General features: G+C 49.4%; 1 long non-coding RNA gene across 5 annotated transcripts in view; it reads left to right on the forward strand.

The window, feature by feature from the left end:
- Positions 1–3,028: 3,028 nt before the first annotated feature.
- LOC107306485 (uncharacterized) overlaps positions 3,029–23,142 on the forward strand; it is a 63,055-nt gene continuing 42,941 nt past the window's right edge. For all 5 annotated transcript variants that reach the window (XR_001552133.3, XR_001552135.3, XR_014939567.1 and 2 more), the window contains exon 1: positions 3,029–3,136. This is a non-coding gene — a long non-coding RNA (uncharacterized LOC107306485). The remainder of the gene's footprint in view (positions 3,137–23,142) is intronic.

The raw sequence follows: 23,142 nt of genomic DNA on the forward strand, positions 1-23,142 counted from the left end.
ATAGAGGACGGGAATAATAATGGCACACGCAGGAAAAAGAGAGATCCAAAGTAGGTCGGGTAAATAAATCCTCTTCTTTTCCTCTTCCTTGCCCCTTCCTTCTTCTTCTCCTCCTGTGCGAACACACGGTGCTGGCGAGTGGAAAAAAAAAAAAAAAAAAAAAAAGAAAGCAAAAAAGAGCGGTGGAGATCGCCCCCCGAAAGGTCCTCTTTTTTTTTTTTTTTTTTTTTTTTTCTGTTTGTTTGCCTAAAAAAAGTATTTCGGGTAAAAACTCATCAGCCGGCAGCAAAACCCTCCCCCAAAATAAGAAAAAAAATAAAAAAAAAAATCGGCGAGAACGGTCAAAATGAGAACGGCATCACGGTGGGAACGCGCCCGCTCGCTCTCGCTCCGCGCTGCCCCCCCGGCTCTCGCTCGGCTTTTTCCCCTTTTTCCTTTCTTTCCGTTTTTTTTTTTTTTTTTTTTCTGCTTTTTTTTTTTTTTTTTTCCCTAGTTTCACCTCTCTCTTCTTCTCTTCTCCTCCTGCAGGAATGAAGCGAGAGACACGAGGAGGAAGGGTGGAAAAAAGAAGAAAAGGAAGGAGAAGAGGGAGATGAAGGGGGGAAGGAAAAAAAAAAAAACAACTAATAGAATATGCAAGGAAGGGAGAGAGAGAGGGGGAGAGAGAGAGAGAGGGAGAGAGAGAGAGACCCAAAAAATGAATGCGTTTAAACGGGAAGCCGAGCAGAGCAATGTTTCCGAAAGGGGGATCTGCGCGAATGTCTGTATATAGTGAACTTTGACACTACTATTGAAACTGACACGTTTCTATGGAGATCGCTGCCTTATATGGAGCTCATGTCAAGGAGCCAAGAGAAGGGCTGCTGGCAACTGATAATCAAAGGCGACTGACTGGTCAGAGCCCTGAATTGGGGGGAGAGAACATGGGAGGCTGGGGTTAGCCAAGCCTCCCGCGCTCCATTGGTTACCCCCCCAGCGCTTTTTTTTTTTTTTTTTTTTTTTTAATTCTCTGCTACCTACTGACTGGGATGGGGAAGGGAGGGGAGGAGAGAGCGGGGAAAGAGGGAGGGAGGCAGGCAGGCAGGCAGGCAGGCAAGCAAGCAAGCAGGCAGGCAGGCAGGCAGAGAGCGAGGGGATTCTTCTGACAAGCGCAATTTACATTGAGATCGCCCTGCGCTGCTATTTACTTTGAGACCTGATTAGTATGGGTCGGCTGCGGTCCCCCCGCCGCTCTCTCGCACAGCCCCGCACACACATCAAAAGCGGAGGGTGCGCTGCGATAGGCGGAGAGGGGCAGTTAAAAGGGGACGGTTTGGGCACCCCGTGAAAAGTTTACACCACAATTCCTCCCCTCCCCCCCACCCACCCCCCCTTTTTTTTTTGTTTCCCACGTTTTTAAATAGGATTTTTTTCTCTTTGCTTCAAACAAAAAACAAACAAACAAAAAACAGAACAAACAAACAAACAAAAAAAAAAACAACCACGCGAGGGGCTGCAGAGGGGCAGGGGGGGAACGCACCGCACTGCACCGCACCCTGCGCACATCGCACCCCGTGCACCCCGCTCCGAGGCCGTTTCCGCTCCGCGCCCCCACCCGGACCGATACCCCCGGAGGGGGGGGATGGGAAACCCGCGCTTCTCACCCCCCAAGAGCAGCGTTTGGTGGGAGCGGGTGGGGGGGAGGGGGAAGGGGGAAGAGGCCACAACGACCCTATCGCCCCGTCCGCGTGCAAACCCACTTCTGGACCCCCACCCCACTCCACAACGCGGTCCCCCCGCGTCCCCACCCCGAGTAACTTCCACTCGCACAGAGCAAACCTCGGCGGCGGTCGCGACTCCCTGAACGGCGGGGGGCGGCGGCGGCGGGGCGGGGGCCGGGGGCAGCCACGCTCCGCGCCCCGCGGCGCCCGGCGCGGCTCGGCTCGGCCCGGCCCGGCGCGGCCCCGGCGGCCCCGGCGGTGGCGCGGAGCCGAGCGGGAATCGCTGGCGCCGGCTGCCATCTAGCGGACAGCCGTCCGCCGGCCCCCGCCCCGCCGGGCCCCGCTCCCTGAGAGGCATTCCGCGCTGCTCATCAGTACCCCGCAATCCACGCTGTTTTTCTTTCTTTCCTTTATTTTTTATTTTTCCCCAAAAAATATTTTTAATATATATTTTTTTAATATTTATTTTAAAAAGTATTTTAAAAACAAGGGAAAATAATAAACAGAGTTGTGCAGGGAGGAGAAATCACTTCTTTGTGACGGAGTGCATCCTTTCCCTCTCCTACCTTCTCTCTTTCGGGAGAGGTCTGGGATTTCCTTCGGATCGAAAGATTGTGGCTGATACAAAGAAACAAACAGTGAGGAAAAAAAAGGTATATGTATGTATATATATACACACACACACGTATATAAAAATAAAGGAAAAAGAGAAAAGCCTGCTCCCTTCTCAGCTTCCATAAAAGTTTATCCTCATATTGGAAGCAACTGTGAACCCTACAATGGGAAAGGGGATGAAATACATCAGACGGAAGTTTTATTGTTATTATTTTAGCAAAGAGATGTCGCTTTCATTGAGAAAAAACCCTCAAACTCTTCACTTTGATGTATGGCGGTCACATTTGTTTTATTTTTTCCCCTGTCACACTGAGGTCTGAGCCGATAGCCGGCTGCGGGGGAGAATCCATCATCATTTCTGGGATCAGAATAAACGCCCGATTTTGTCCCGAAATAATGAAGAGATTTTCAATGAGTCCCTCGGCCAAGCCGTCCCCATTGTATATCGCATTGATAAAAAGGATGTTATTGACTATGCAACAGTGGGCTCCTTTCCTCTCTCTCCCTCTTTCTAAATAAACTCTCGGTCCTGTCTCCTGGTCATTGAAAAGGTGAAACGAATAAGATTAAATCAGACAAAAAAAGCACGCTCGGTATGTATATCATCCAGATTTTACTCCCCAGACTGTGAAGAGACAAGGAGTAAAGGAGGCAGAGCAAGGCACAGAGAGAGAGGGAGAGAGAGAGAGAGAGACAGAGACTCAGACACAGACACAGAGGGAGAGAGCCTAAGCGGAGCCGGACGGACCAAGCATCGCAGCCCGGTTCCTCGGGACCCGCTCCTCGCGGCCGCGGCCCAGCTCCCCGCCGGCCGACCCCAGGCAAGTGCCGCTTCTTTCCTCGGGTGTGGGGCGGGGGGAGAGGGCAGCGGGGCCGCATTACCGCAGCACCTCGCGGGCAGCGCGGCCCCCCCGCCCCGCGCGGCCCCCCCGGGCTGGGTGCTGGTGTCCCGCTGCTCGGGAGCGGCGCGGTGCCGCGGTTTGCCCTCAGATGTACACCCTCCACCCCCCCTCCCCCCGACGCAGTGCCGTGGGTACTTCCATCCCCCCCACCCCTTTCCCTCAGCGCGTGGGTGGACCCACGCGGGTCTAGAGGGCACAGCCACGGGTCGCACGCGAGCTCCGGCCACATGTGAGGAGCAAGCACATCTCGCAGAAGTCTGGGGAAGGGCGAGAGGAGCGGTTGCGCTGTCTTTCACCTGCTCCGTTTGTTATTTGATCACCTAATGAAAAGATCGATGGCAGCCTGTTTATCCGGGCGATAGTGTCAACAGATTACGGGGGCGGCAATCAGATGCCTCTGTACCCGGCGGGGAGGGAGCACGGACCCACAGTAGTCGCGCTACTGCGGGATGGGCTGCGCGGCGCTGGGGAGGCACCGGCTCCCCTCAGCCGGCAGCGAGCAGGGGCCCATCTCCGTGCGCTGCTTCGCGCTCGGGGGAGGCGGCTTGGGACACTCGGAGGGCCGCGAGGTTGGCGGAGAACAGAGGATGCGGGGCTGCTGCAGGGCTGAAGCCAGCGGGGACTGTCAGTGGGGCAGCCAGGTGCGAGCGGAGCTGGGCAGGCGGGAGGCATTCCTTGCCCCCTACAAACTGCGGGGCACTGGAAACGGTCACAGCTCACAGTTAGCTGAGAAATGGGCTGTAATTGCTTTTTAACCTCTGTGAACCTGGAGTGGGAAGAGGTTCTAGGGATGGGGACCTGCTCAGACCAGATTTCCCCTTGGCCACTCCAAGTTCCTCCAATCCCGGGTTGCAGAGACCTGGGAGGACATAGGGTTACTTGAGTGTTTCTTTTAGCCTCCTTTATTTATTTATTTATTTTAACCTCCTTTCTGTGTGTCGTTCCCCCGGTGTAACCCAACCTGGGACCGTGCCACCCCTCTTCTTTGCAGCTCTTTTGTCCCTTCGGCAAAAAGTTCGCTCTGCAAATGAGTGGTGACAACTTATGAGCACTGTTTCTGGTGATGGAAGGTGGGCGGGGGTGGGGAGCATCATGCAAAGTCGACTGCAGGTATGGTGATGCTGGCATGGTGGAAGACTGTGTGAGAGCCAGAAGCAGGTGCTATGTTTTCTCCAAAAAATGTTAATCACCAGCCACACCTGTCCAGCTCCACAGAGCAGTGTGTGTGTAAGGATATACACGTAAACTCAGCATATGTATCTATGTGTACTCATATACTCAAACAGCATGGAGAAAACAGAGGACAATAACTATGCAAGCTTCTGTCACAGGGCCCAGAGCATCTTGAAAAGTCTCCCTTGCTCTCCAGCTTTCAGCCTTAGAGCATCCCACCCTCTGGCTGGTGAGCACACCCAGGCTGCAAAGTTGCGGAGTAGCTTTTGGGGTTCCACCTGTCCCAGCCACAGCTGGACTCTGGGGAACACCTGCAGATGGAGCAGGAGCAAGGCTCAGCACGGTTGCCCTCCAACACGAGGGCTGTGCTGTGCCAGGCCTGCCTCAGTGTCTGGAAGAGCCCATAGCCCATCCAGGCCTCATTTCTCACAATAGGGCCCTTTTCTTCCAGGTCTTTTTCTTCCTTTCCCTATTATTTAATTTTGTTTTTCTCCCCATCCCTCATTCTCTCTCTGCAGTCAGCCCTGAAGTGTAGTTGAGCTCTGCAAGCAGTGCAGGGGGAGATGCTTGGGCTGGGGATTTTGTTTCAAAGGGGGAAAGGATCACTACCCACTTTGCAGAAGGTGTCTGCTGTATGTAGGGGGAAGAGGGGGACAGGGGGAGGGGGAAAGGATGGACGGGGGGTGAGGGGGAGAGGAGGAGGTGCAGTAACTGGGGGCAGCACTTGATGCTCGATTCCATCCCAGAACCACCACTGGATGCTCAGTATCACTATCCCCAGCCCCCAGCCGTGCCACGCCGCTGGGTGGGTACCCCCCATGGGCACCCTCTGCACCCTTCCAGGTGTCTTCACTGCCACTACTGCTACCTGCCCAGGTCACCTCAGCCAGACCAAGATCCTTGGAAGGCCTTTAGTGTAGCACGGCCTTCCTCTGCCCCCGCCCCCTCCAGGAGCCCCGCAGTGCCTTCTCCTGCCTCATTTATTGGCCTTTAACTGAACCCCTCTTGGCAGTGGGCTCCCCACGCTCCTTTCAAACGCGACCTTTCCGCGGTCGCGGCCAACAGCACGCCGCTCTCCTCTGACCTCCGAAATGTGTGTGGGGGGGCTCTGACCCGCCTGCACACCCCGGGCGCCCCTATGCCCTCCGCTGGAGCTGAACCCCGGAGAAGGCCGCCCTCCCCTCCCCCCCGCCCCCTCGCCCGCAGTCGTCTCCCTCCCTGCGCTCCTGTGAATTATTTTAGATGGGATTGGCAAAAAGCGGCGTGACAGAGGCCCCCCCCCGCCGCCACCCCCTCGGGAAGGCAATCTGCCGTCCCTGCCGCCTCCCCGGCGGCGGGGCCGCGCCTAGCCGGGGTTTGTCATTTGTTAGCGCTGAGAAGGAGCGGGCTGCGGTGCCAACCCGAAAGCAGGGCGCTGAATCACAACTTTGCTCTCGCCATCCATCCATCCTTCCATCCATCCACACAGAAACGCTTGAGCATCCCAAAGTCTGCCTCTTCTTTTACTTTTGTCTTTCTTTTTCTTTTTCTTTTTCTTTTTCTTTTTCTTTTTCTTTTTCTTTTTCTTTTTCTTTTTCTTTTTCTTTTTCTTTTTCTTTTTCTTTTTCTTTTTTCCTTTCTCTTTTTCTGTCTCTCTCTCTCTTTCTTTCTTTCTTTCTTTCTTTCTTTCTTTCTTTCTTTCTTTCTTTCTTTCTTTCTTTCTTTCTCTTTCTTAAAAAAAAAAAAAGGGAAAAGAAAGAAAAAGAAAGAAAAGTATAAAGAAACAAAAAAGTCTGTTGCTGGAAGTAAGAAAGACGTCTTCACTGGGTGGGGAGAGAACACCCCGAGTGAAGGCCATTGTAAAAACACGAAAGGGAGATGGCAATCCCCACTCAGGATCCAGGACAGAAACTGATGACCTCTTGATGCAAATCAAACCTTCCTATATAAGGCAAATCTGAGAATCATTCTCAGCACACGGATGAATCCAGGACCAAATATTTACTTTCGGCACAAATAAAGCTGCGGTGAGCCGAGAGCCTAAGCCAAAAGAAACAAAAGTGTACCAAAGCCATTAGCGCGAGGATCTGCGTGGAGACCGTTCTCCACCCTCGGCTCTGTCGGGTGAATTTGACTTTATTGCTTTCTCCGAACCAGTTGAGGGCTTCTAAGGGAGAGCTGTGATTTGGAAACGGGTTTGGAAGTTGCGAAATCGGCCTGATCGAGCAAGCGATTGCTGCGCTGCGCTACCAGTCTCTGACAGTCACCTGTCAGAAAGCCCCTCTCCTCCACGGAGGAGATCAGTCCTTCAGACTTAGGTCTGAGACAGACTTTTGCCTTTAACGCATTTGGGTGCTGGCAATCACTTTCTGCCCTGCATCTGAGATAAAATGATGCTTAAGTGTTTTGCAGGGGAAGAGGCAGCAGTGAGGCTCTGGAAGCAGTGAGGCTCTGGTAGCAGAAGAGTAAGAGTATTTACCCCATCAGAAGTTGATCTGAACAATAAACCTTCGCATTTTCATTTAATCTGTCAGCTCTGAGATATGTTTATTACAGCGAATTCTGTCCGAGCGGGGTGGACCGGGATACGCTTTGGGTAAAGTTTAGGGTAAAGAGAACAAACGCCACAGACAGCCCCGGCCCCTCACAAAAGCCGCAGATGACAGCGATGTATTTTACCATCCGAAGGCTTTTCTTATTCACACGTTTCTCGGGGTGAAGCCCGGGCGCATCCAGCGGTGTCGTTAATAAGGGATACAAAATTGGCTGATCTACCAAACGGGGCCGGAGTTATATGTTTTATTGTTAACCCCTTGCACTGAATCTTCTGAAGCTGAAAGGGAAAAGGAAAGGGCTTTTGTCCGAGCTGATCCTTGGCTATTCTGGGGCTCAGGTTGGTGTGAAAGGGACGAGGAGGTCACTTGAAATCTCCTTTTATCTACTCCTATTTTCTCTCTGGATCAGCAACTTTGAATAGACACCATCTAATCGCTCGTAATGGAAAAAGAAAAAAAAAAAAGAAAAAAAAGAAAAAAAAGAAGAAGAAGAAGGGTTGGGGGGGCGAGGGGGGGGGGAGCTCAGGGAGTAACGAAAAGGCTTTCGCAGCGGGGCCGCCCGCCTGGTGGTGCGGGATCCGCACTGAACCGGCCCCTCGCTGCCCGCCACCCCCGCGCATCGCTCCCCGCAAGGCCGGGGGCAGCCCGGCTCCTCCTGCCTCTCACCCGTAGGCTTTTTTTTTTTTTTTTTAATAAATTGTTTTTACTCCGACGGCAGTGCTTATGAACGGTGCCGGGGATCTGGCTGCTGGAGGAATGGGGCTGTTTATTCTGGGGGCCGTCCTGGCTGCGCGGAGCTGCTCTGAGCTCTCAGAGCCCGGCAGTGCACTATGCGGCTGTCGAGGACCGTGGGCACTGGTCACCGTGCCAGGGCCGGCGACTGTTCTCTGAAAGCACAGGGAGAAGGAAAATAAAACTAAACAGGGAGCAGACGGCTCTGGGGCCGCGAGCAGATAGAGGAAGCTTTGTTGCAGAGGCTCGGGGCACTATCTCTTCCCTGCTTGCCTCTCAGAAATTGACGTTTCTCTCTCAGACCGGGATGCTTTCCCTGTAAATTCTTCCAAGTGACCTCTTTGTTGCTAAGGCTACACGTCCCCATCCCAGCACACAAATCTTCCCCGCTCCAGGACCGGCTAGAGCTCCGAACAGAAGTACTGACTTTAGAAACACACTTCAAACTCCTGGGAGTTCTTCCGCTAAATACCTGCTGCACTCAGCGCTGCAAAACGAAGGCTGAGCGGTCCTCCCCCACTTCCCCCCCGAGACAGTTTTGCTGGGATTTCTGCTGAATAGATGTCTAGGAGAAACCCCGTCCAGTAAAGATTAAATTAAGTAGAAGAAATCCAGCCGGTGTATATTTTGAAGCTCCGGTGGGGCGTCAAACCGATGTTTAACACATTTTTTCCACTCACTGTGCACTCACTGAGCCCGATCTGCCTCTTAGTTTCCCCCCTTCAATCCCCCCCCTACCTCCATACGGGGACACGGGGCACAGAATCTTTCGGGGCTGGCAGTAAAGATCTCCCTAGCCCCAGACCTCTCCCCGTCCTCGGGGCCACCGGAGGGGCTGCCACCCCGACGCCATGGGGAGGGGCAGAGGAGCACCGTTCGTAGGGTTTAGGGGCTCCTTCAGAGGGAGGACATAGGGAGATAGAGCGGTTATACTCAGTGAGACGGAAGAATAGCGATCATTTCTCAGCATCAGAGCTTTCCTCTCTTCCTCCCCTCCGCCCCTCTCGCCCTTGAGGATGCGGTGGCCGAGGGGATGCGGGTCTGTACCCGCGGTGCAGAGCAGCGTGCGAGCGCCGATCCCCGCAGCACCGCCGAGCGCGGGCCAGGAGAACCGCCGAGGTGGAAAAGTTGAGAGTGCCTTACTTGGTGAACGTTTGTAAATGCAAATAGAAATGGATAAATAAACCTCAGACCAGGTAGTTGGGGTGTAATAGTTTAGCAGGACTAATTGCAGACAATGGAGCTGAAATGACTTTTCCAATTAGCTGCTGGTTGGAGTTTAGTTGGAGGAACTGTCAGCTCTTGCGATGGGTAATTGCTTTATTGCTCACAAAACTATCATCTATTTAGAACATATGTGCTAATTACTCTGGATGGGCGTCGGAAAAAGAGACCATAAATCTATTAGCACTTTAAAAAGTCTCGGATGCTCGCGAGGGACCGAACTCCTTCTTCGGTGTGCGAAGGGCGAGATTCGGTCCTCGCACTTCCGGAAAATGAAAATAAAACTAAAAACTGCTCGACCCACGTGTTTGCTAAGGTGTGTTTGCGACCTCGGAGGGGAGGAATAGTGGTCATCTCAAAGTGCGAAAAGCCTCTTCCTATAGACAGAACTAGTGCAATAAATCACTGCCATAAAAGCGATTTTCCTCTTTAGAATTGAACTGCTATTTTTCTTTCTTTTCTTTTTTTTTTTTTCCTGTCTTCCTTCCTTTCTTTTTTTTTTCTTTTCTTTTCTTTTTTTTTTTTTTTCTTTCCCAAAAAGATTAGTTTAGAAAATCTTTTAATTGGATTACTGTGGAAAATTAATCTGCTTTAGGCTCGCTAAGTTTGTATACCAAATATTTGGAATTAATTCAGTGTCACAAAAAGCATCCGGGACGGGCTTTGTTCGAGGTAGCTGAGGAAAGGAACAGGTAGGGAAGGTGGCACTTTACCGTACGCATTCGTGAGCACTCAGAGCTCTCTGCGCTCAATCACCGCTGTGTATGTCGCATTATAGCTCACAGGATTGCCATTGTGAGGAGATAAACAGAATTGTTCTTTGGACTACGTTTCGCATCAGGACTCCGGAGCGGGTTGTAAAGACTGGAGAGTGGGGGTAAAGGATAGAAGTTTTTCCTGCCCAAGTACGAACCTGAGCCGGGGCTGCTTCCGTCTCTACATCGCCCCTGAGAGCCGTGCGAGGCTCTGCCACTCACAGGCACCCTCCAAAACCTCCGCTGAAGATTTTGGCCGCCAGCAGCCGCCCCCGGGGTGGGTGGCTGGTGGGGTAAAGGCGCAATCACCTGGCGGGGAGCGGTGTGGGCTCTTTACGTACTGCCCTCAATCCCCCCTCCCCCGGCCTCTCATAAGCAGAAAGATGCCATCTCGCTGCTAAAAGAGCAATAAAGCCGGGTTAATTTATTTATTTTTACTTGTTTATTTTTCCCTGAAGTAAAGGAACTCGCAACTTGTTCTCGGTGATTTATACACAGGGAGAGTAACCGGCGGCGAGGAGGGCGGTGGGGGCGGACCTCCAGTGCGGGGAGCGGTGGGGGCAGCATCGGAGGGGTAGGGGCCGGGGCAGGGGCAGGGGCAGGGGTGTGAACTCGAGCTGTGCAGGTGAGCAGGCTGAGCGACTCAGGCTGGGCAAGGAGGAAGGTGATGGTGAATTTTGACCTCTGGAGTAGTAGAGGAGCAATGCATCTCCTCAAACCCAAATCGCAGCGGCTCTTGGAGGCGCCCCTGATTAGTCTGCCATTTCCGAGTCAGCATTAAATTTTTAATGCCGACCGTAACCGAGCTGCGAGAGGTGCGTCCTGTTCGACGTGTGGAACACACTTACACCGTGAAGACACGGCGACAAAACACCCAGAGTTGTGTCCGTGTGCAGACGGGGTGCACCCCTGAGCGCGGGCAGCGAGGCGAGGTCCACGCGTGTGTCCCGCCGACGCCGGCCCTGCTCATTGCGGGGAGCTCCCGCAGCGGCAGCGATGCGGTCGTGACTCAGCTCGGGCCCCGCTCACCTCTCACCACCCGCTCGGTTTTCTCACGGCTGCGCACAGGTAGAAGTTTCGCAGCTCCGCGCTGCAGCTAAACAGATTAATACGCGTTGACAGACTCTTTATCCCCCTTCGCACAGTGTTAAACGCATCTTAAAGTCCCTGCTGAGACGAGCCGGGAACTCTCCCTGTCTGTCTCCCTGTCTATCTGTGTATGCTTCGGATGTGCCCTGTGGAAACTGTTTACAGTTTGGAAGACTCCAACCTTGATTTTCCAGCTTTGAGCTCCCTCTGGAAGCGGAAAGAGCAATTACTCCACATTACTGTACATATTTTATTGCCGTGATAGATCGCAGGTGTTTCAGCTGCCGCTATTGTCTGCCTCCCTCCCGCAGCCCTCCCGCAGACAGAGTGAAGCAGCTGCACCGAGGGCGGCTGCACGGTACCCGTAGAGGCATCCCAAACCGAATCGAGCCCATCCGAGCAGAACCGACCCGAATAGAACCGGGCCAGGCAGGTCCGGGTCGGAGGGGTCGCACCGCCGTGCATCGCCGGCGAGGTCCCGCCCGGGGCATCCTTCTATGCGGGACCGGAGCATCCCGGCCCCCAGCTGCCGTCAGAGCAGGGTTACCCCGTGGGGGTCCCATCAGCTCCAGTCTGACCTCCCCGGCTCGCTCCTACTGGGAGCTGCTCACATCTCTTCAGTGGAGCTGCGGGGACAACGCCATGGCCGTGGGCTGGGTGTGACTGCACAGGCACAGACACAGACACGAGTGGTACTTGGCACGTGGACCTGCGTGGGGTGAGGCCACCCCAGCCCGCTGCGTGTACCCGCCGCACACGCGAGTTTGTGTATATGCAGAGCGGAGACACTGCCTATCGCCCACGCGCGATATAGATAGCTCGGATGTGGAAACGTGATCTTCTCTCCCAGGCTGATTTGAGGAGCACCGAAAGCCTCACGCGCAGTGTAACCTACCGCGGGCGGCGGGGACCGCGCGAGCAGAGCAGCGAGGGTGGGAGGGTGGAGGGCAGCTGCTGGGCTGTGGGATGCGGTGCGGAAACGAGGAGGAGGAAAGACAAACTAGCTCCCTTCTTTCCCTCCCCCCCCCCCCCCCCGCTCTCCCCCCTCAGCCAGAGAAATAGATGAAACTGAGCAGTGCGTGCGGTTGGGAAGAACCCGAGATGGTGGCTTTGGGTTTAGACTGCGCAGTGCTCCTGTGGAAGCCAAAAGGGAATCAAATGCAGAGTTACAAAGGTACAGGATGGAGGCTGCGCGATGCTGGAGCATCCCCAAATAGCATTAAACTGTGTCATGGATCAGTGTCATGATGACGTATGACACACCACAAGGGATCATTATGAGTGACTGGCATAATAGACATGGATAGTGGACCAAAGTCTCCTTGACAATTCCTAGTCGTATGTCTTGGGGGGATAGTTTTACATTCCTGATCCGTTTATTTGGAGCCAATTCAGGGAGAAAGACACGTGAAGCACACGACCGAATCTTTCTAAGTAGGATGTAGATGGGCTTACACGGCAGAAAAGATTGCTGAAGAGGTCAGCACTGTAGGTGCAAAGCGCTTGGCAAAACACCTGCTCCACCCAATTAGGCAGAGGCTCCCTGCTTTCTCCATCCAGCTCGGGAGGGAAGCAGCTATTGCCACGCATCCTCGCGCTCCCTGCTACCAGCCGCTCCCGGCGTGCGGACAGCCCGGTGGTACCCCACCCTCATCTGCTCCCACGTGTGTGCCCTGCTGTGCAGCGCCCCGAGCCGTGCTATGCTGCTGGCGGGGAAAAAGGGAAAAGTCGCACTGCTGCAGTTTCTTGGAAGCAAACAGGCATTTTACTAAGCCATTAAACTGAGAGAAGTTCATCCTTCCATCTCCTCTCTCTACGGGTTGAGAGAGCTCGAGAGTGTACGGTTGGGGGTGCTCCTTTGTTTGAAGGCGCCCCCAGGTCCAGGTGGAAGTCTGGATTTCTTGTTCACAGGACTGTGCCTATGCCTGCAGGTGTCCCCTGACTGAAAATGGGACCCTCGTCCCACTGCAAGTGATGCATTGCTCAGAACCCACCCTGGGGAGGTCCCCCCTTCACATAGCCCCTCCAGTGACATTTATGGCCTCTAGAACAACCAGAGGTGACACTGATCCTTCCAGGAGTGGATGAATGGAGTTTGTCCCGAAAATCAGAGTCACGGGAGGGAAATCACCTTTCATCCTCACACCGCAGAACCCTCCCCAAACAAACAAACAAAAGAACCCCAACATCAAAAGCTGTGACCCCCAAGTTCTGCTGGACCAGACATTACACAAAGTTCATGAAATGTGTGAGCAGGTAACTCCAGGAACAGCAACTTTGTTAACAGAATACAACTAATTAGCAATGACTTCATTTGATTGGGAGAATGAAGAAGCCTTTCTAAATCAATCCAGATTTAGTGGCCTAAGCACAGCCAATTTATGAATATGGGGGCTGCACTGAGTCTGCCTTCCTTCAAGATGTCATCTGAGGGGTAATAGTATAGGTGAAGTCATTTAGTTACACCGTGGAAACTTTTATAGTCCCTTTCTTGGGAATTTAATTCAGTGCTTCTTCATTTTATTAGTAACAGACTGACTCCATCAGTGGCGCTTTTCGTGTTTAGAGGCATGACTGCTTGAAGCAATTAGGCTTCCCAATTAGCATACTTCTCCTGACCCCGCAGTACCACCAGGTCCTCGCATTATCCGTCTCTTCGGAGCAGGGAAAAGCCGGGATAGCACATTACTGCCTAGCGCACAGGGTGGCGAAACTAACATGTATGTGGGCTACCAAAATTACCCCAGTGCCCTCTTGGCAAGGAGTTGTAGAGGGGTGGGCGAAAGTAACACTCTCCTAACGGCACCCCAGGGTTCACGTTCCAGCAACACGGCAGTCTTTCCCCGCTCCAGCAACCTCCCGCTCCGTCCTGGGGCTGTTCCGTGCTTCCTGCGCTGATTTCCAGTGCACTGCGAAACCGCGGACCAGCCCCCAACCATTCCCTCGCGCTGCCCCAGCCTCCTCCCATTTTGGGTCTGGGGGAGATCCCGCAAGAGGGGATCCCGAGCGCTCCGGGGGTCGGGTGCCGAGCCCCGCTTCCCTCCAGAGGTCCCCGCCCGGGACCGCCGACCCCGCCCCGCCCCGTCCAGAGTCGCTGCAGTGGGGTGGTCGAGTACAGCCCCCGGCCCCCGGTGGTCGCTGCCCGCAGGGCTCGGCCCTGCTCAGCCATGGCGCTCCGAGCAGCCTCCTCATTCCCCGCCGCAAAATCCGGGCACCTGTCCGTCACGGGCTAAAGGACTCTATCTCCCTCCATCCTCTATTCCCTCCCCCCCCCCCCGGTCCTAATGAAAGCCCAGGGAGTGGATCCTGGGAGGCAGCGAGCAGCAGATAGAGCCATCCACCCAGTGCTTCGCAGCACCATGGAAGAAAAATCTCTATAAAACGAAATAGGCAATCAACTGAAATCTATCCTCTTTAAATAAACTGATTCCTTAGTATTTTCCCAGTGTTGCTGTAAGTTGTTGTCTGTGATGTCCCCCAGGGCTCTTTCCTCTGCTCTCTGATTTGGTGTATAAAAGCAGCTCTGAATGATGGATTACTGTGTCATTGCAGCCTGCGAAGGATTAATTTGTTTCATTGATTTCTCTTTAGGCAGATTGCCAGAATTCTCTGCTTCCCACCTTTCCCCGGGACTTCCAGCAGTAATAGACAGTAATAGCCTAAGACAAATCAGCCCATTCTTGTAAAAATAGAAACGCAAAATCCTGAAGTCTCAGGAAAGCTATAAAGTAGTTCCACCCCCTCTGCCCCCCCCACCCCTTCCTCCATTTCCCCCTCACCACCCCTTGTTGTTCTGCAAACCCATAGACTCTGAAAGTGGGTTCCACCTTCCCTCACCCCTTGGCCCTTCGCGGGGGGCTGCTCCGTTTCGGGAGCAGTTTCCACCAGCAGCAGTGGCATGTGAGCGACGGGCACTTGACAGTCGCGGGGAAATGTTTTGTTCGCGCTCAACAACGGGGATGGGAGTCGCAGGAGGGCTGAATAAACCCCACAGTTCATTCTTTTTCGAAATCCCGAGGCCGCCTATAGCTCGTCTATGATCGATCGATCCACCGTCTGGGGTACCGGGAAAGAGCGCGGTCCCGCAGTCACCCGTCTGCTGCGGGTGGGAGGCACAGGGCTCTCCCGATCGATCCGTCTGCGTGCATTTGGGATCATCTGCTGGGAACGTCGGGCCTGGGAGCGGCAGGGGGATGCAGCTGGGCTCTCTCCTAGTGCAGGTTTGGGAGGCGAGAGAAGGAAAAACTCTCGTCCGCAGCCCGCCGCCGGCGCTCAGATCTCCCCGCCGCCTGCAGACGCGGGTCAGCTGCACTCATCTATTCGTTTTCACAGCGCAGTGCTTAAAAAAAAAAAAAAAAAAAAAAAAGTATTGATTTGGTGTTCTCAAGTTAAACTTTGGATGTAATTAGTCCTGCAGCAGAAAGTAATGTTGTCATCTGCTAATGTCTTTTCAGCCCGGGCTCCTGCAGGGCTGTGCCATGCCAAAGCAGCACTTTTAGATAGCACCAAGAGCACATGTATCTGCCTTGTGACGGGACTAACTCAATGGCTACTTTCAAACTGATGGTCAATTACCATGCTGGATAGCAGAAATCCACCTCATTTCAAGCCTAAGATTTTCTGAAGTTGCAGCCCTATAGTGTTTCTTTTCTCTTTTCTTTTTTTCTTTTTCTTCCCCTCCGCCCCCAGCTCTCCAGGAGGATGTTAGCCTGCTACTTCCTATTTTAATTTACTGTAATTTCGGGTCGAATCCAAATACCAGCATTTGGGTCACAGCATGATTTCCTTGATGTAGTGCCAGATAATACTCCTTGCCCTGCCTGAGCAATGTTCTTTTATTTACTTCCATGACGTGCCTCTGTGGTGTGTGAAGTCGAACTTTTCCACTGCATTTTTAAGGGGCTGCAGTTCACATAAAGAGAATGTGTTCTTTTCTGGGAATTCCTATGCTGCTGTATTGTATAGACAAAGCCTACAATGCGAACGAGTCTGCAGTAAGACAAGGAAGAGGACGGTGTCCTGAGGAAGGCTGCAAACTTCCCTTCAGAGTTGCCTTTGGTATAGGAGAGTCACTCCATTCGGCCACAACTTGATCTGGCTCTGCTTGGCACCCACATTCCTGACAATTTCTCACTGCCACACTGCTCTGAAAGGAAAAGTACTGATGTAACTATTTGTGTTTTTCCTGCTCTAGTAGCTCAGCCTCTATAAGGCTTGGCTTCAAGTGCAGGGCTTGCCCTGCTTGGGAGCAATTGTGTTCCTGTTGCCCCTTCTTCCTTGTCTATTCTCTGAGGTCATGCAGGGGAATTCTTCTATTCCTCTGGTAGACAACAAGGAGTGTTTTACTTTTTGCAAATAATAGTGACAGTATTCTTGGCTTGGAAAGTCTTGGTTAGGAGCAGAGGCAGATATCCACCCCCATCCCTCCCGTTTGCAATAACAGGCAGAATCCATCACAGACCAAACTTAAAAAGCTTAAGTGAAGCTCACATCCTTTCATCCCTGCAGGACTGGAGAGAAAAAGAGTCTGTTAGATTAGCAAACATTAACCTCTTGCATAGTTCTGGATGTAGGATTAATGTCTACTGAAGGGACAGCTGTGTGACCCTCACACATACACTAACTATACATTAGGGTTGTCACTCTATTGATTGGTAGAAGTTTGTGTGAAGAAGTGCTCCCCACCAGGGAGCAAAACAGACTAGAGCTGGAAAAAGCCATTTGTGCTCTGTGAGGACACTCCTTAAAAATTTTTGTTTCCCGTTTATGGAATCCAAAGTGCAGATGAGCTGAACTCCACAGGCTACGCACCAAGGTTCTGCAGGATATGGACCACACACAAATCCCAGCTGTGACCCTGGGATCAGCTTGTCTTCGGGCAAAACACAGACCCATGCCAACACTGGATTCGCACACAGCAGAGCATTGCTGAGACTGCCTACAGGAGACTTTGGCTCCCCACAGGATTCTCACCGACTGCACAGCATTAGCATGTCTATTCCCACTTAGATAATTTGGAAGAGACTTGTTTGTCTCCAGTATTTTCCATCCTTGCTTCCTTATCTATGAGAAAGAAGACATGTGGGTGAATAATGTGTTTTTCAAGCTTTTTTTTCCCAGTAAAACAGGGAAACTTTATGCCATTAAAACACAGGTTGATTGTTTCCTAGGTTTTGCTGGATTAGGTACAGACACTGGGCTTAGCTCTGGTCACACCCTATTTTCATGTTAGTCTAACTGTTCTCATAGCACAGGAATTCCACAGATGTACCAGTAGGTTCAATGCATTTTTGAAAGCAGACTTATTTTAGTTAGATAAATGAAAATAAATTCTTATTGTTGAAGACTGTTTATTGAAACCTAATGGTTTCTTGGAGTTAGATCCACACAAATATTTGGATGCCAAATATTGAACTTTCCAGCCCTTGATGCTAGAAGAAACAACAGCACAGCAAATGGTGGGAGCCTGTGTGTCTCACAAAGGTCCCCAAATGGGACAATGACCAGCAGTGTGTCTCTGGAGGTTGTTCCCATGGATTCTCCAGCCAGAACAAGGTGTCTGCTGAAGGCAGATGGGTGAAAACAAAGTGTGTGCTGAGACCCAGGGATGCTGTTGTTAGGCTGAGAAAACCGCAGCTTGCAACAACCAAGTCAAGAGTTGCTTTGGCTCATTGAATGGCTGAAAAGCAGCCTTTACCTGGTGCTTGCAAGGGGAGATTGATGTTGGGATCCCCAGTACATGCACCCATGTCCAGATGGATGTCATGACCATGGAGGTCAGAGATGGGAAAACATGAGACCTCAGCAGCTGGGTTGGCCATGGCCATGACTTGAGAATGTGACGTGAGGCTGCTTGGTGTGGTTGGGAAGGCCCTGCCTTTTGCATGGCAAAGGATTCTGTCCAAAGCATGTGCCTGGCAGCAGTTACCTGACCCAGAGCCTCACAACAGAGCTGTCTGGTTCTAGAAGTAAGCCATCCAATTAAGCAGGAGCCATGATATCAGCCATGGTACACAGACAGTTCCATGCAAACTGTGAACTGGGCAAAAACTATCCAAAAGAACAAAGAAAATGCCAAAAATGGCAGGAGAATGTTTCAGGGGAACATACCAATTTCATCAGCTCTTTAAGTAGAGGAGTACTGGAAGACTGTGCTATAGCACTTCTGAAATATTTTCCATCACTTTAAGTTCACATTAATAAAAGAAGCAAGACACAAGCAAAAGATGTTGTTTTAAAACTGAATACTTCAGGCAGATGAAAACAATTCTGGTTGCACTTACTGATGCTTTCTGACACACAGTGAGAGTCTTGGGCTTTGCACTTTGGCACTGCTGTAGTGAGAACTGGCATTCCAGAGGATGCAAATACTGGCTATGGTGGGCTCTAATTAATAGTTACAGGGAGAAAAAGACCCAGAGAAAGAGAAAAAGCAATCTGATGGGCATAGTGAGGAAGTACCTTGCTAAAGCTGACCCCATCTCTTTATATACTTTGTATAAGACAATTGCTAGGTGCAAGGCCCAACTTCTGGATAGTATTAAGGAGAAGATCCTGACTGAAAAGTTAAACATTCCTTCAGAACTCTGGCCCAGTTTATTTTTGATGTATTCAGCAGCAGGGAGCAGCTTGTCTCGTTTTGAGATCTGTGCATTCATCGCTGTACGTGTGGGCAGGCAGAGAGCTGCAGATCAGTGAGATCCTGGGGGACCTCAGTCCTGGTGCTGCCACATTGCCTCTGAGGAGCTAAGTTTGAATAGGCAGATGAAGAACTGGAAAACAGCTGGGGCCATGGACACAGCTCCCCCCACCTCTCTCCCCCAAACAGGCACTTTTACTTCTCTAGAAATGTGTTCTATCTGTAGCAAATTTGATATTTTCATCAACGCAGACGACGATAGGCAACAGCTGGTATGCTGTGGGTGTCTTGGAAGTCTGCTGAGGTTTAACTATAACTCTCCCAGGAATTTATTTGTTTTTAATTCACCTAGAAATCTGAGGTTGCTTAACACATGAAATGGCATTAAAGTGGTTAATGCTTACAAACTCCTGAGTAGTATTTAGAAAGGAAGTATGGTCTCTTGCCCACCCATTAACCTCTGTTATTATGAGGATTTTGTACCAGCAGCAGTAAAATTCACCTCCCTGCTGTATGTGCTCTTATATCGAAGATCAAAGTCCTGTAGTTTGCAAAAACATGGAAAGTATAGCATAATTAAGTCTATTTGTTTAGTTAGTGCTCAGCATTTAATGAATAACAAATTTCTGCTTGTCCACAAAGGGTATGCATGAAACTGCCAAATGAATGAATGTGCAGGGATTTCTTGTTTTAGGTTTTACAGCCATTATTGTACTGATACTTCATTTCTCCTGAGTGAGTACAAAGTTAAAAGAATGTGGCTCACCAAATGAGTGCCTCATAACTTTGATCATAGGCAGTGCAGTAAAAATGGTGGGATTCTACAGAAATCCAGTGCTTTACATAGCTATGAAAATAAGTTGCGCCAGTCATTTCTTTCAATTTACACTACATTAAACCGTGTTAAAAGAAACTTGGGTCCGTCTCTAAGCGGCTTTCTAGCTTTACTATATATCAGGATACCAGGAAGGCTGTCTATAGTAAACCATGCACACATTTTGTTGGAGATCTTGGCACTGGGAGGAAGGTAGAAATCTCATCATAAAAGCTACCTTAGTTTTCAATGTGACAGCCCTTATGCTGCTGTATGAGCTGTAGGCCAGAGCACAGTCCCTGCTGGATCTCCTTTCTCACAGAGCTCCACACGATCTTTGCTGAGAAACATTTGTGGTCACCCTTCAGCTGGCCACTGACAGTGGCTCCAGTTGGAAAACCTGGAAATAAATTCTGAAAACATTTAGTCCATTTAGTAGAATGGACTAAAGCTGTGTTTTCACTTTGAGATTTTTATTTTCCGTGCATTCTAAGCCAACTGTTGAACAGGACAGCACGCCATGTCCTGCCTGCAAGGGATGTAGCGGGGCTGGGACAGGGTTAACATGGAGAAATGACATTAAAAATTAAAAATTAACTGTGATTTTTCTCTATCAAAAATGACAATATAATCTTCAAAGTATTTTATTTTTTATTCCTTATTATTTATTTATTTATTTGTTTATTTTCCCAGGAGGGTGGGTGATTTCCCCTAGCATCTGAAAGGCAATAGCATTTCAGCATTTCACTATGCTTTTCATCATCTTTCTCAGCCAAAGAACAGACAGAATTGTCCCACGAATTTTACCATTTAACTTTTCAGATTTCCCATCCACCAACACAATGACACCTTGTCTTGACAAGGGATATTTCCACAGACTACAGTTCAGATTGCTGTAACATTCTGAACATGTCAGTAACAAATGTCCGAGGCTGTGAGTTTTGCAACTGGTTTCACTTCAGTTGTAGCTTGCATTTTACTTGATATTGTCCCTTTGAGATAACAGCAGTTTCACAGAAGGTGTAAAATGTGGGCAGATATCCTATGGGATCATTATAAACTAGCATGAGAACGCTTGTAACAGTAGGAGCAGTGGGCTGGCTGTGTTCCAGCTTGGCTAACTATATCTTGTATTTCTAAATTCAGGTTTATTTGGAAGCTTGATCCAAAATCTCTCAAAATAGCTGTTCTCCCGTTGCCACTAGTCCCAGACTCTGCTGCTAGGTGAAACTCTGTCCATGTCCCGTGCTATCCTGAATGAAGAAATAACTTCTGTTTGAAATGGTGTAGACCTCACATAAGGTTGGCAGATAAGTGGCCAACAGAATGCGTGAAACCCTTCTGCCTAAAATACCACCAATGCAGTTGCAGAAATATACTGTAAAATTAATTCTGTTACTTAACACTTACTTTTTCTCTTCTGTACATACTTGTCCAAACCATGAAAAAGAAATTGATACCAGTATAAATGTAAATCAAAGCAAGGGGCAAAAATGTGATCACTGACCTGCCCTGCTGATAGGGGAAAATGTCACGAATAAAATCACACCATTATCTGATTTGATTGTCAGGATGTCAAAACCATATATTCAGACAACAATAAATGGTATAGCAAACAATGAGTTAAAATTCAAATGCAAAAGAAATCTGCAAGCACGGGACTTTCTGTTTCATGCTTGCTACATTGTCTGGAAGTTATGTTTTGCAGAAAATCTGGAAAAAGAATCTAAATATTAAAAATGTGCACTTGTGCATATAATTAGCACATGTTAAGCTACAGCTTCTGCACAATTTCAGATTTAGAGTTGTGGTTTCTTGTTTCCAGCTCTATCTAGAGCTATCATCTGCCCATTTTTATCAGATTACTGGTACAGTAAAGAGCTGAAGGTCACATCTTATCAGATGATCACACAGTATAAGATGATTCTCAGCTACAGAAAGAGGGTGAAGCAGTTGCTCTTTAGCAGACGCCATGCTATAGGAATTATGTCACCTCCATAGTTATAAAACAACTCAAGAAAATCTATTGCAACAGCGTGATACATGCTTGGATTGATTACCCACAAAAATCCTTTCAAGAGGAAAAATGGGGTGGTGTTGTGGGGTGGAGAGATAAAGAAATTCTATCCAAGCTTCACACCCTACAAGTTTAGTGTCTGTGGAGAAAAGTCTCTCGTTCAGTTGTTACATACAGTGGTCACTGCATTTGTGTATTCATTATGTGCATTAAACAGTCAAATATATTCCTTCCAGTAAATATGAATAGTTTAATTTGTTCTGCTGAAAGAGAGACAACTATCAGAAATAGCAATAAAAGTCACATAATGAAATAAGAATACTAGAAAATCTGAGGATTTTAGTACGGTCCATTATTCATTCAATTCCTGGCAGCCTTTATGATTACAAATCACTTGATTGACTAACTAGACATTCTCAAAGTGAATTATGAATCAGGTTCATTTTTCCTGGTTGAGAGTTGGTACATGTTGTAACTCTTCCACTTTGTGATATATCAAGTTCTTGTAACAGTAATAAGAGATATAATCAACTCTTTATTTCAGGACAAATAAATTGCCTTTTCAAAAATGAAATGTGGTTGCTAACATTTTAACAGAGCGCAATGTAATTCCTGCCTGCTATTTTCAGAGTGCAATCTGCTGTGATGACATAGCTTCTGAGTGTTTGACTTTGCTGAAATTATTGTCAGGGTCTTGCACCCTCCGTCAGCACATGATGACCTCTGCATGAGCTTGGGCTGTGGCTTGGAGCAGAAAATGGTCCTCATCCTGGCAGAAAACAAGTCACAGGCACCTATGCAGCAGACCACAATTTGCCCTTTTTGTGCCTGACTCTGATCTGGGCTTGGGAATGTGGACGAGTTTTAAAGCTGTTTAAGTTTACTTTGAAAAAAGTAAAATGAATCTCTTCTAAAGTGTGCTTGACCCTTGAGTCCTTCTTCATGAAAAACTCCCCCAGGCTTTTGTGGAAATTATGCGAGTGGAATGACTGGCAGGCTGGGGTGGGAGTTATTTGTAGAACAAATGCACAATCAGATCCCAAATCCCTCTAGAATAGGTTTAGTGCGAGGTGCATTTCACCTTCGAATGGCTACTGGGAATCAAAATAAAAAATAAAGTAAAAGAAGACTAGACCGAGGCTGCTTGAAATCTTTGCAAGTGTCCAAGCTGAAAAGCACTACAGAAAGCCATTATGCTTTGCATCTGCTTGTCAGATGTAGCCACAACTGCTCGCTTGGCATTCCTGAGTGTGATGGCTGAGCTTACGCCCTGGCCAGTGGAGATGGGAAGCAGGGGGAAGAATGGTATGGGGATGGGATGGCTGTGGGGCTGAGGGTGTCCTCTGTACCCGCAGCACATCTCTTCACATGGGACTCTGCATGAAAGCCTCCACACAGAGGGTTTACAGAGGGTTCTTCTGGTTAGAGAGATGATTCCAGAATTTGGGTGCTTGTTTTGGCTCTACCGAAGAGACAGGCTGATACTCAGCAGGTCCACAGTATTTATAGAGCAATTTCAAAGACTTTAATCCCCTCCTCTTCCCCTCGCAAGCACAAAAGCATGTTTCTAAAGCAGGATCTTGTGGGAGAAAAAAGTATTACCATATTATTTTTCGGAAGACCTTAATGTGGTCATTCATTTTAGAAACAATGGGTAAAGACGTCAGATTTATTCCTTATTCATCTTTCTATCTCAGCTCTAATCTTCTAATAGCCTTAATTAAATGCTGAGTAGTTTAGAATATTATTAAATAGCTTTCATAGGATTTTTTTTTTATTTCTGATTACATCATGAGTACAGATTATTTAATATTCCATTCATTTAAAAATTATGATTAAGAGGATAATCCCAAAAAGATGTTTGTAACAATTTTAACTAAGCTGTATTAATTGAGTTAGGGGATAAGAAATGAGATTTAAAGGGTGAACAAGGGGTAAAATCAAAGCC

This window comes from Coturnix japonica, chromosome Z, assembly GCF_054131305.1.
Source record: "Coturnix japonica strain WE chromosome Z, WE-NBRP24, whole genome shotgun sequence".
Lineage (NCBI taxonomy): Eukaryota > Metazoa > Chordata > Aves > Galliformes > Phasianidae > Coturnix > Coturnix japonica.